Raw genomic sequence first — 12,401 nt, forward strand, 5'->3', positions numbered from 1 at the left:
AATTTGCCTCTTTTTAAACATAGTCAGGGTTCTAATAAGACGGTTAAGTCTGTTTCGTCTTAATCTCTGTGTGTGTGTGTGTGTGTGTGTGTGTGTGTGTGTGTGTGTGTGTGTGTGTGTGTGTGTGTGTGTGTGTGTGTGTGTGTGTGTGTGTGTGTGTGTGTGTGTGTGTGTGGTCTTTTTCTTACCAACCTAGCAGCGAACACTTTGCTAATCTTTTCTCTCCCATTTTGCTTAAGTGACCACACCACTTGAGATTAGCTCTGCTAATTGACAGCATCCATTCCTGGATGCTAACAATATCAAGTTATTTGCTAATATCCTCGTTTTTAATATGATATTACCATTGATGCCATCTCTCTGTTCACGCCACTAATCTTTCTCAGGACTCTCATATCTGCGGTCTCTAGTCTTTGGTCAAGTGTTTTACTTCTAACCCAGCTCTCAGATCCATAAGTTGAAACTGGTTTCAACACTGTCTTGTATATAGCTAACTTAGTGTTCCGACTAATTTCTCTCTTATTCCATATGAATTTATTCAATCGACTTCCTATCATACAGCTTTGTTGATTCTGTTGTCTATTTCCATATTTAATTTACCATCTTCACTAAAAATCGTGCCTAAGTAGCTGAAATGTTTCACTTTCTGTAGATTCTCCATTCACAATACAGTTGATAATTTCAATGCGTTTGCCTATTTTCATTGTCTTCGTCTTTTTATTGCTGACCTTCATACCATATCTATTACAACAGTTATTTACTTTAGTCAGGGAATCTTGCAGACTTGTAGCGGATTATTTAGAAGTATAACATCGTCCGCTGACATTAACATCTCCAATTTTGATAGCAGGTTTAATACCACTTTTCTTCATAATGTGATCCATATAGATAATAAATAACAGAGGGGGATAATGTACATCCTTGTCTCACACCAGATTTAACATTAAATCACCTTCCTCTACTTCCTTCAATTCTAACTGCTGACTTGCAACTCAAATAAAGTGTAAGTATTGCTTACTATAATGTTCCATTGACACCTTATAACTGTAGCGTTTCGAACAGCTTCACTCTTGGCATCTTGTCATACGTGTTTCTTAATTCACTTTCAAATCTCAGTCTTTCAACAACCAAAAAAATCATCGTTGCTGACTGAGTTACGTAAGCTCATTAGTACACTAAATAAATGTAATCTGTCCTCATATACTTAATAACTTGACTTGCATTACTGGCTGAAGAGTGTAATCACTCGATACGGGCAGCTATACTACACCAGGAACAAATTGTCACAAGAAGAACGATTGCAGTTAGAAGTGACTATTCTTGTATGATATCATTACAAGCAAAATACAAAAAAAAAAAAAAAAAAACGAGAGAGAGAGAGAGAGAGACTACTGAATCTTCAGTTTTTTGAAGGTCAAAGATATTCCAAATGAATCATTATTTGTGACAAAGTTGAAAATCAGTAACAGCAGCAAATTGCAGTACCACGAGGCTGCAAGTAGCAAATTTCTCGGAATATCTAAGTCATCCCCATTGCATAATGAAAGCTCGATGTGATCATGAATATTAAGGTCACCAAGGATAGCAACTTCAATTTTCAGAAGATTAATGGGAAGACAGGCAGGATTGAGGCAAAGAAAATAAAATAAAAATCTAAATCCAATGCTTTGTTGGAGATGATTAGAATAGGTGGTACGACAAGTGCTGTTCTACACTGAAATATATCCATCCTCTATGATGATGATTATGATGGGAGGGGATGATCATGATCGCCCTGTATATTCTCTTATATAGGGTGATCATGATCTGACACAAACAGAGGTAGTGAAATGCATTCTGGTGGCGACAGGCGACCTAATTAGCTCCGGGAAGGAAAGGTGAGTTAGGTAACCAAACATGCCGGTTAACACGGAAAGTAAAACGAAATACAGTGAAAATATATATACAGTTCGGTATTGCATTCAGAAACGTACTGGAAAAACGAAATACATTAAAAATATACGAATGAAAAAACCTTTAAACATTTGAAGACGCATTCTTGGTTGGATATAATAAAATACAAGTTCTCGAATTCTCAAGTCGCTTAATGAGTTATAGCCTCTAAAGCTTTTTTGTGTTATATTAATATTCATTATTGTGTACTATCAGAGATTCATTAAAAATGAAAAGTGAATGTCAAGGACTCAAAGCCATTCAATTCCCATATCTCTTGAAAAAATGTAGGGAAAGCAGCTTTTACACCTTAAGTCCCTTCTCCTAGATATTCGGTACGTTGATTACATCGAGCTCATTATTTGGAATAATGCGCTCGATGGAAAAACTGGCTGGAATTTGTTCAGATCCTAAACATACAGAGCGAGGAATATGACATCACTCACCCTACGAGTACGTTTTTAACATCTAATATAGAGTGTGTTTTAGAAAGAATCTATCAAAACTGAGATATTGATTATTTGAGTGATTTTAAGCAAAACATTGATACATAGGTCCGATCCGGGACAATAAGGAAATAATGATCATTGTAAGATTCGACCATGATTGACAGCAGTGCTCCCCGAGTTAGTACGTATCGAAGTCTAGTTAAGTAGTCTAATTTTGGCAAGCGTCTTGGGAGTTTGTAGAAAGTGTTCGGTTGAGAGTTACCGGATTGATTATAATCAAGAACGTTTTCAAATGATGAATATGCAAACGTGTTCACTGTTTGGTGATGGATGAATTTCGGTGATGAGGAACCACCAACTTGCTTGATGAAGACTTCAAATGACTGCTGCCATATTTGATCTACAGAGCAAGTCTCCGTTTTTTATTATATGCAATATAATAATAAAAAAACTCCTCCTTCTTATATGCAGTGTGGGCTGCACCGTTCAAAGTATGCCAAACACAGTACTTCCTTTATTCTGGGGTATATGAATAAAATGGTTTTGCAAGCTGTCTACTAATTAGTACACGGAAGAAATAGATGATATTGAGTCCGGAAGGGAATTCGAGTACGGCGGGATGTGCCAGTGGGTGGCACGAAAAGAAATTCGACGAACAGATTTCTTCAATCAATGAACAGATCAAAAAACGTCCAACATCGAACACACATACGTTAGCATGGTCATTATTTAATTAAATAATCAAAAATATTAATGTAGCAATTAATATTTTGACTTAAAATTAATTATTTTCTCACCCATTTTAATTAATCATATTTTGATTCTAAGAAATTGTTAAAATCAAACAACTAACAGATTTGAATTTTATTCAACGTTCAAAATTAAAATTTAAACTTCTACGTAGAAAAATAATCAGCGAAACAATAAGAATAAAGACAACTAATTCGACGATAATCTTTTTGTAAAATTAAAAAATAACTTATTTTTTAAAAAAAAATTTAGTCTTCTTCATTTTCATCAAATAATACATTTTTAATTTATTTTAATGAAGTTAAATTTATTTTTATTAACTTTAGTGGATACACCAGTTAGATATATTAATAGTTGAAATATGCATTGATGAATAAAATAAATAATTCATTGATGAATGAATATTATCTTCTCAACCCAATCTAAATAGGGTTGAGAAGATAATATAAGAATCTAAATACTCTCCTTCATGACCATGCGGAAAAGTTCTTCAGCAAGGCAAACTCTTATCCCAACCCACTAATCAGACAAGCTTCCAGTTACAGTGTACATGACTATCACAAACACACAAGGCAATCCTGCTTTCAGCAGAACAGAGCTAACTCCATTGTTCACAAAGTGCGAGCATAAGACTCACAACCCCCCCCCCCCCATCAAGCTTCTCGACACAGATAAAGGGGAAAATAAAAAGTATTTTATGCTTCACCCAGCAAGCCAGTATTGTTGTTGTTGTTGTTAGAATGTAAATAAAATCATTTTCATGGATTTTCTCTTATTGATGATTTTTATTCGTAGTTTTATTGATATTTTTTTTTCAGTAAGAACTTACTGTGCTATTTTTTCCAAGTTAAATTTGAACTCGTTTTCAATTGATAACTTAACGTAAATTTCTATATTTGCCTTGAATTTCACGTGATTTTATTCTCGAAGTAGAAAGTAATTGTGTTTTCTCCTAATAACGATAAATGATCTTAGGTGATTGTAGAACTTGGATTTTGAACAAAACCTTATTGTGTTTTGAAAGCTAGATAATTTGCTTGAAACAAAATGCCATAATAGGGTAGAAGTCATGCCCATAGACTTTGGATCTCATAATATCAAGGCACTCAGTCACAGCCCACATCACAATCCACTTCCAAAACATCCTAAGATCAAGAAATAGGTTGCGAAGTGTAGCAAGAGACCATAAAGGAAAATTCAATATGCCTACTCACGGTATTTCATTATTGGAACAAATAAAACTCGTGAAATTAACTTCTTTAAAGCCCAAAACAAAGATCACAGCGACCACATAGATTGTCGTAGATTTTAAAAAATTCCTACATTGCAAGAATATTTCATTGCCCTAAAAAAAGTATAGGTAGAGCTCAGAGGCATCACTGAAAAGTGACTCTCAAGAAGGTCCTAATATAATTTCAAGTTTCGTTCTATGTTCAAAGACATAGCCATCCAGGGTTACCTTCATGTAACTAAATCCTGAGAATGCGACATGGAACATTAGAAATCACAAAAAAAGTACAGAAAAAATTCTCAAAGCTTTCTCTCTTTCGCCTTCATTCGGAACGCTAGTTATTTACCCGCTCGAATCAAACACACTTCATTGGAACCAGTTTCCCAAATGTACTGGACATTGCTGTGCTAAAGAACGTAGCATACAAACGACAACTGTGTGTGTTTTCCTCCTAATACTAACCCTACCAGGAGGTAATTTATTCCTACATGCTCCATTGCATACAATGCATATATTACATGTAGCTTCCAAGTACTGATTAACATTTATATTTCTAGTTTTGTATTAGTATTCCTATTTACATTTCCATTTTTGTATCAATATTCATATTTACATTTATATTTTTATATCTACATGTACATATTCCAACCTTTACATCCATATATTTACACTATATAATTCATACAATATCAGTAATTTATGTTACTTTACAACGACTGGTAGTTGATCTTATTGGCAAATTTAATTAGTTCTGAGTAATACTTTTCGATAAGTCTCTGTTTTGACACTGGCCACTTGTCTCCAGAAGTAATGACGTGTTGCATTAGGGACATCCGTATGGAGTCCAGTAGCTGGCAGTCGTAAATTATGTGATGAACAGTCTGCTGAAGTTGTGGACTGCAAATGCACGCCGGTTATTCCAGGATATGGAATCTGTGTAAGTAGTGTCTTAGTTTTCCATGTCCCTTCAGTAGCGAGGTTAAACCTGGAGAAAGGGCGTGTTTTTTCAGCCGGAGTCTGCTTCTGATGCTAGGAAAGAATTCTTTTGTTGATGAACCGTTTTTCTGATGTTTTCCATTCTTCTTCCCACTAGTCTATAGGCTTCTTTCTTCTGCGAGTTTTTTATTGCAGATTTCGAGTACTTTTGGTAACTTGTTTTTAGCCGCTTCTTTAGCCAACTGATCCGCTCTCTCGTTTCCTGCTGCAACCGCAGTATGTACGTTCACCGTACATCACACTCCATCCAGCTGGATTAGGAACATAACGTCATCCCTGACGTTAGTCACTTCTTCCATTAGCTGTCATAAATTTCCCGCTGCTTCAAAAGTAACTATTGAACTAGTTTCAATCGTAAACTCAACTAAATAAATTTTTAAAAAAATGATGGCTCAGTGGTGGACTGAGAAAAGTAGATATCAACGGCTCTGATATCCGTTACTTTCGCAGAAATGTGTAAATTTCATAACAGTGTACAATGAACATGTCATCCGTGGGAAAATAAAATAAAATAAAAATTAAGCAAAACGTCGCTACACACAAAACATTTGCAGTTTTAGACCGGAGCTTAACAGAACTACGAAAACCTAGTTCCAGTGCTTAAAATACTATCGGAATCCGCAAATCGAATCAAAGCTCCAAAATCAGTTTGTTTGGAGAATGATGGTTCTTCATTCTTACTGAATCTATGGCGAGCGAAAGACAATGTATTATGGCACAGAAAAAGCCCATGCATTTGCCAAGCCTGGAAAAGTAATGTTCTAATTACACGTTTTTCTGAACTGAACTTCAATGAAAAATTGTACAACCGCTTTCGCAGAGCAATAAAAAAAAATCTAAATCAGGAAAACATCACAACAATCTTGCCTGCAGAAGTGCACGCAATTAAATAGCTGAGGGCTAGAACTAGGCTGCCAATAATATACTTAGCTCACAGAAGTATCGTGCATATAAAACCAGCCTGGATGACCGAGTAGTTGGTAAACGCTCTCCAGTGAACAGGCTGAAGGTTCGAATGCCACTGTGGACATGGATGTTTGGAGGCATGAAGTGGCTTGAAAAAATTTCTTATGTTTTGTCTCTAGAGCAGCGTTTCCGGGCTATGTAAAAATAAATAAAAATGCAAAAATGTATAAAATTAATAAAAAAAATAATTAACCAATGATTCTTAGGTTATCGACTGTAATATGGGATTTGCATAAAAAATATAATCTGGATCATAAATGTAATATTGAGATTCTGCTGCGCCCTTTAGCGTTATATTTTCGATGTTTTCTTAATCCCCAAGTGGTAAAGCATTGCATTTTCCTCAGGACACCCCCACACTGTTTCTACTAGATCGATCATTAAGACCAGGACTAGTAACTAAGAGCTGCATGAGTCCGAAATAAGCTCTGCAGTGCTTTTCTCAAGAAAACGTGTAGTTCCTGGAAAGAAAGTGATTATGTTCGCTATTTCTATTCCTAAGTAACCTGCAGTTAAATATTTAGGAATATAACTAGATAAATGTCTCAATTTAAAGCTCCTGTCGATTATTTTTTCTATACAAAAGCTTATAGAAAAATAGATCAACTCTACTATCGACTAAACAGAAGTTCTTTCCTGAATACATTGGAATAAAATATTGCTTTATAAAACAGTGATAAGACCAATATTAACGCACAAGCCAGTAGATACAGAGCAAAGCATGGAGAAGTTGCAAACAGGGAAGAACAAATGCTCAGTGAATGGCGTTCAACGCTCCATAGTACAACGCTCCAATCGTAAAATTCATTGAAAAGTAGACTTCCTGGATATACGACCATACAAGTCTCTTCTGAGAAAATCAACGTTAATGCAAACATTCACCAGAATCAAATAATCGGCAAAAGTGAGATTTTAAAAAATCTGAAAATTTTTTTTTCAAATTCGATCATTTAAAAAAACGATTATGTACAAAAAGTCTTTGTGTTATTACATGCAGTTACCGTATCGGCTGTCCTTGCTCCATTTTTTCTTTTTTTCTTGAAAACATGACTTTCTCAAAGACGTCGTTGTTCGTCCATCGAGACGAGGAGGCCTTGACTTAATTGTCAAAGCTGCATTCACTACCATTGTGTGACCACTTTAGTCAAAAATCTGCGAGGTGTAAATTAATAACGAGTTTAATATACCAAATCGGCAGTAGCGTAGGGAAGGAGACATAGCTAAAGGACAGATAGGTAGGAACAATAGTAAACAAACGAAGTAACAGTTTTAAAATATTTACATTGCGCAAATACCCCTTAAGTGATATCAAGTAAGAAAATTAATATTTTCATGATCATTCGACTTTTTCAGTTTTTTCCCGTAGTTCATCGTCATACATTGCGGTGGTCGTTAAAGCTCATAAGGGGGGAAATCCTGTTTCCAGCCGGCAGTAGAAATTGCGTGTATTACGCGCAACGTTTTGACTTCACTACGTGGAAGTCACCCAGCCAAGGTAAGCAAAAGTTACCTTGGCTGAACTATGACATCAACACGCGTTAGCCAATAGAAGACCACGAAAGATTTTTTGTTTATTTATTCTTTAGAAAATTTGATGCTTACACAGCTGACGACAAAACAAGAAGAAACCTTCCCCCCCTCAGCTTTTTCTTTCGCTCTCTCTCCCTTTCTCATTTATACTCCTTGGCCGTGGAAAATTGCTTTCGGCATCCTTCCGATCATTACGACACACTATATAACCCTAGTGGTTTCATTTTGCCGTTCATTAGAATGTAGTAAAGGAACCGTGCTCCCTTGTGTGTATCTGTGTGTGCTTATACCACCAGTCCGTACATTGCCAAACGTTTTTTTTTTCTTGCTAATCTCTAGATACGTTTTTTTTTAAAGTTGATCTGAATTGGAACTACAATGTCTACTTTCACTGGAACTTCGAGTGATGAGTTGGTGAAACGTTTTGCCACAGCTGATTATATCGTGTTCATAGCGATGTTATTGATATCTGCAGCTATAGGAGTTTTCTATGCGTGTAGCGGTAATAAGCAAAGTAGTACTGCTGAGTTTTTAATGGGAGGAAGATCGATGAAGGCTCTTCCAGTGTCATTATCAGTACTGGCAAGTTTTATGTCTGCTATCACATTATTAGGTACCCCTAGTGAAATCTATCGATATGGAACTCTATACTTTATCATCATCATTGGATACGCATTCCTAATTCCCGTTACTGCTCATTTATATATGCCGGTATTTTACAATCTTGGGTTGACCAGTGCTTATGAGGTAGGTTGATAAATTACACTTACTTTGTAATTTGGAATTTTTTTAGGTTTACATGCGCCTATAGGTTACAATAGCACACGAATTTCAAACAATCTAAGGCGATTTTTGCATCTGTATGTTTTGCATTGTTTAAATTACTAACATAACAATGAGTATTCAGGTAAATATGGAAGTGGTGTAAACATCAACAATCTTACATATATATCTGTTTATGTGTCATTAGTCTGTGAATTATGATAAAGAAATGGGTTAATGATCTTAACAGTCTCGCCGTAAAATATTTGTAAATAACCTGAATAACTGCACTGTCCTCAAAAGAAGATAAGAATTAAAAATTAGAACGGAGCATCAATAAAGTGTGTTCTGTTTACATATTAGATAACACTTTATGTAATTCTTTGATAGAGTACCATAAAAGAAGAACAAATATGTCTTTATTATAGAGCGTTCCCTCTCAATTAAAAAAAAATTATAATAAAAATTAGTAAAGTTTTAGTTGAAAGTAAGCTTCTGTAGCTCAGTCGATTTCGACGATGCCTTTGGATTAGAAAACCTGGGTTCGAATCACGTTTAAGAATCTGTAAAACCTTTATCTGGTCTTTTAAACTGAAGGTGAGTTAGCCAGTCTGATGCGGAGGTGGGGGGGGTTGTATTCTTCCCGATTCTCATCAGCAATACAGACAATGCGGCCAGAAGAACACACGCAGTATATAGACATACGAGACTACAGGCATTGGAATTCACCAACCTATTTCGTCAGTGGTTTCGCATTTCTGCACGTAAATTCCTGCGTGTGCACGTGTAAGACAAATCATTAAAATGATAACAAGACGTTTCTCGTCTTGTAATTAAGGTAAGGTAAATAATGTTTCATTTATTCTTTCTTTCTTTTTCCATCATATTAAAACTGTGAAGCAATTTAGGATAACAAACTGGAGAACAGACCCTTAGGAAGTTCGTCCAAATACACATAGTTTTCTTTGCAAAGGTTTTTATATTATTTTCAATATCGTTAACTTGTTTATCTATTTTAAGAACATTTCTTTGTGAAGGCAACTTTCAACTCCATAGAGAGAGAGAGAGAGAGAGAGAGAGAGAGAGAGACGGAAGCAGATTGGTTTGAGTGAATACCACATTTATCTGATACTATGAAAATTATTTATAAAATTTATTATCACGATTTCACTTTCTTAGAGCAATCAGAATTCCTTATCACGTAGATTTTATTTCTTCTTTTTCAGCATTTACCACATCATCAGAATAACTGCACCGAAACGTTATTGCTGTGGTTGCAAATCCAAAGAGTGCACTCCATCTTATTCATTTTAATATCATTTTAATATTACGTGGTAAAGAATGGATTTTGCGTTGACATCGCTCAAGAAACGCGTGACAATGTGATAAAATTATTATTCGGTGATCCAACACGTACACCAAATGGTTACTTTATCTCCATCCCCATATGAATTAATCACAAGAAGGTGAAATAGCGATTGATCTCCAGTGGGTCTGCATTGCTGTTCAGTCTCAGACGTATATCCGACATTGAGAGTCATCTTAACATCTCAATAAGTGGATATTCTATAGGATTAGTGTTCCGATCAAGGTGTAGTCATGTCCCTAAACTCCGAAGATGTTCAGGAAGTTTATACGCAACGTTTTTCTGTGCCTGATTACATTGTGTTTGCAGGAATGTTGGCGGTATCAGCCGGTATTGGGGTCTTCTATGCTTGTACCGGCAGCAAACAAAGTACAACGGACGACATTCTACTCGGAGGTAGAAATATGAAGACCCTTCCAGTATCCTTGTCTGTTCTAGCGAGTTTCATGTCTGCTATTACTTTATTAGGCACCCCTGCAGAGGTATATGGATATGGTTGTCAATACTGGATCATTGTTATTGGATACTTTATCCTTATTCCAGTCACGGCTCATAACTACTTACCAGTGTTTTATAATTTGGAGCTAACCAGCGCGTATGAGGTAGGTTAGATACAAATTAAATACACTTATAATAACATGAATTTCTTACTAGACGGCTGCTAGGTGATTACACACTTTTGTAGTGATTAGGCATGTTGTAGGGGAGAGAGAGAGAGAGAAAGAGAGAGAGATGCTCATGCAGCAACTTATCGTACAGAGTCTGCAATAGACAAATGAAGAGAATACATAATAATTTGTCTATTAATTGAGAAAATGTAGAAATTACAAATTAACAATGCATTTTTGATTGACAATTAAAGTTAATGCGAAACACGGTTATTGCTAATTAAAATGGTTAATTTAACGTGCTCATGATTGCTAATAATGGTACATTACTGCAGGTTTAAGTTTTAAATCGGTTTCATTCTTTGTATTTGTTCATCCTGGAAATTATTTTGTAATCATTAATAGTGAACTGCTTTTTCTGTATCCGGAGAACAAAAAAAAAATTTTAGATGATTATTAGTTATAACAATGTTTTACGACTGCTATGGCCCTTTTGTTATGACAGACTTCTAGAGCATAAAATAACTTAAAATTCAATACGGTTAGGTTGTTTTGAATATTATTTATAGCACTTCAAAGACCAATCAAACACATCATAATGTGGCAATGGCAGAGGGGTCGGATGGAAATAAATAAATTATAAAAATAAAGAACAAAAATTGTAGCAGACACTCAGAATCGCTTTCAGTTTAGGTAACAGATCGATGTCAAGAGGCACACGTCAGAATTGTATATGTGGGATAAAGAAGCGCTGGCCAACCTTGCGTTTTTCATACGATCCGATACCTAAAGTGAAAAATGAGAGTTCCAACCGCAAGCATCTCAAATTTTTTGTTGGAAATTTTGGAGTAGCAGAACGTTGTTGCTCTAAGAACATTTTACTGTCTTTGCCAACCCCGCGGTACTCTGCGAGGTTATTAAATACAACCCCAAGGGTACTTGGTTGAGATCAGTGCACGATCTCCACAAACTTCAAGTAAACCATTAGGAATCATATTTGAGTGTTTTTTCTTTCCACGCAAGATTTCATAGTCTGGCTTACAATACTACAGTGAAGGTGGAAACGATTACATCTTCGTACTGGTGACGCATGCGTGGTGTGCAGAACGTCTGAAATAATTGATATATTTATATTTCAGTAATTCAATTTTTTTTTTTCGTTTATACTGCACATATTAATACGCACCTCATATTAGTTGAATCGCATGCGATATCTTTGATTTACAGCTAGTTCTATCCACCATTAATGTTTTATGGAACAATTATAGCTTCGGAGAAAACTCTTTCGCAGTTGCTCCTAGACGATATCCTCAAGAATAATCTTTAAGAAGGCAAGACCATAATACATAAGCAAACACGTCTAGCTTCAGATTTGTTTCATGAAATCAATTATTTGCCAAAAACATTTTGGACATATCTTCGACAACAATGAATCAACAGAGTGAAATTCATTGGAACAATTGTTAGTACACGTGACATCCTTAGCTCGAACAGACTGCAGAAGGAAAGAGAAGTTGGGCAGTGTTGCATAAGGTAATTTACCAGTTATTCAAACTCACAAAAAAAAAACAAAGACGTTAATAAGGTCAGGGAGTACCCTCCGTAAAGGCAATGCCGTAACATTGAGGTCAATGTTGTAACGTTGGTCTCCAAATCTAAAAAATGTACGGCACTGTCCTTCTTGAGTTGTCGGTCGATTTCATATTGGAACAAAAACGACGGAACAAGCCTTGTCCCATTTTCTCAGATATTTGCAAACTCATTCTTCATTGAAGGACACGGGGATTTAGTACCTCTATGATCAGTGAAAT

At 35.7% G+C, this 12,401-nt stretch overlaps 1 pseudogene; it reads left to right on the forward strand.

Annotated features, from left to right (window-relative positions):
• Nucleotides 1-10,215: 10,215 nt before the first annotated feature.
• Nucleotides 10,216-10,593, forward strand: LOC150105622 (sodium-coupled monocarboxylate transporter 1 pseudogene; annotated as a pseudogene).
• The last annotated feature ends 1,808 nt before the right edge of the window (nucleotides 10,594-12,401 follow it).

Source organism: Typopeltis vanoorti, chromosome 6, assembly GCF_054136105.1.
Source record: "Typopeltis vanoorti isolate ZY-2024b chromosome 6, IOZ_Tvanoo_1.0, whole genome shotgun sequence".
Lineage (NCBI taxonomy): Eukaryota > Metazoa > Arthropoda > Arachnida > Uropygi > Thelyphonidae > Typopeltis > Typopeltis vanoorti.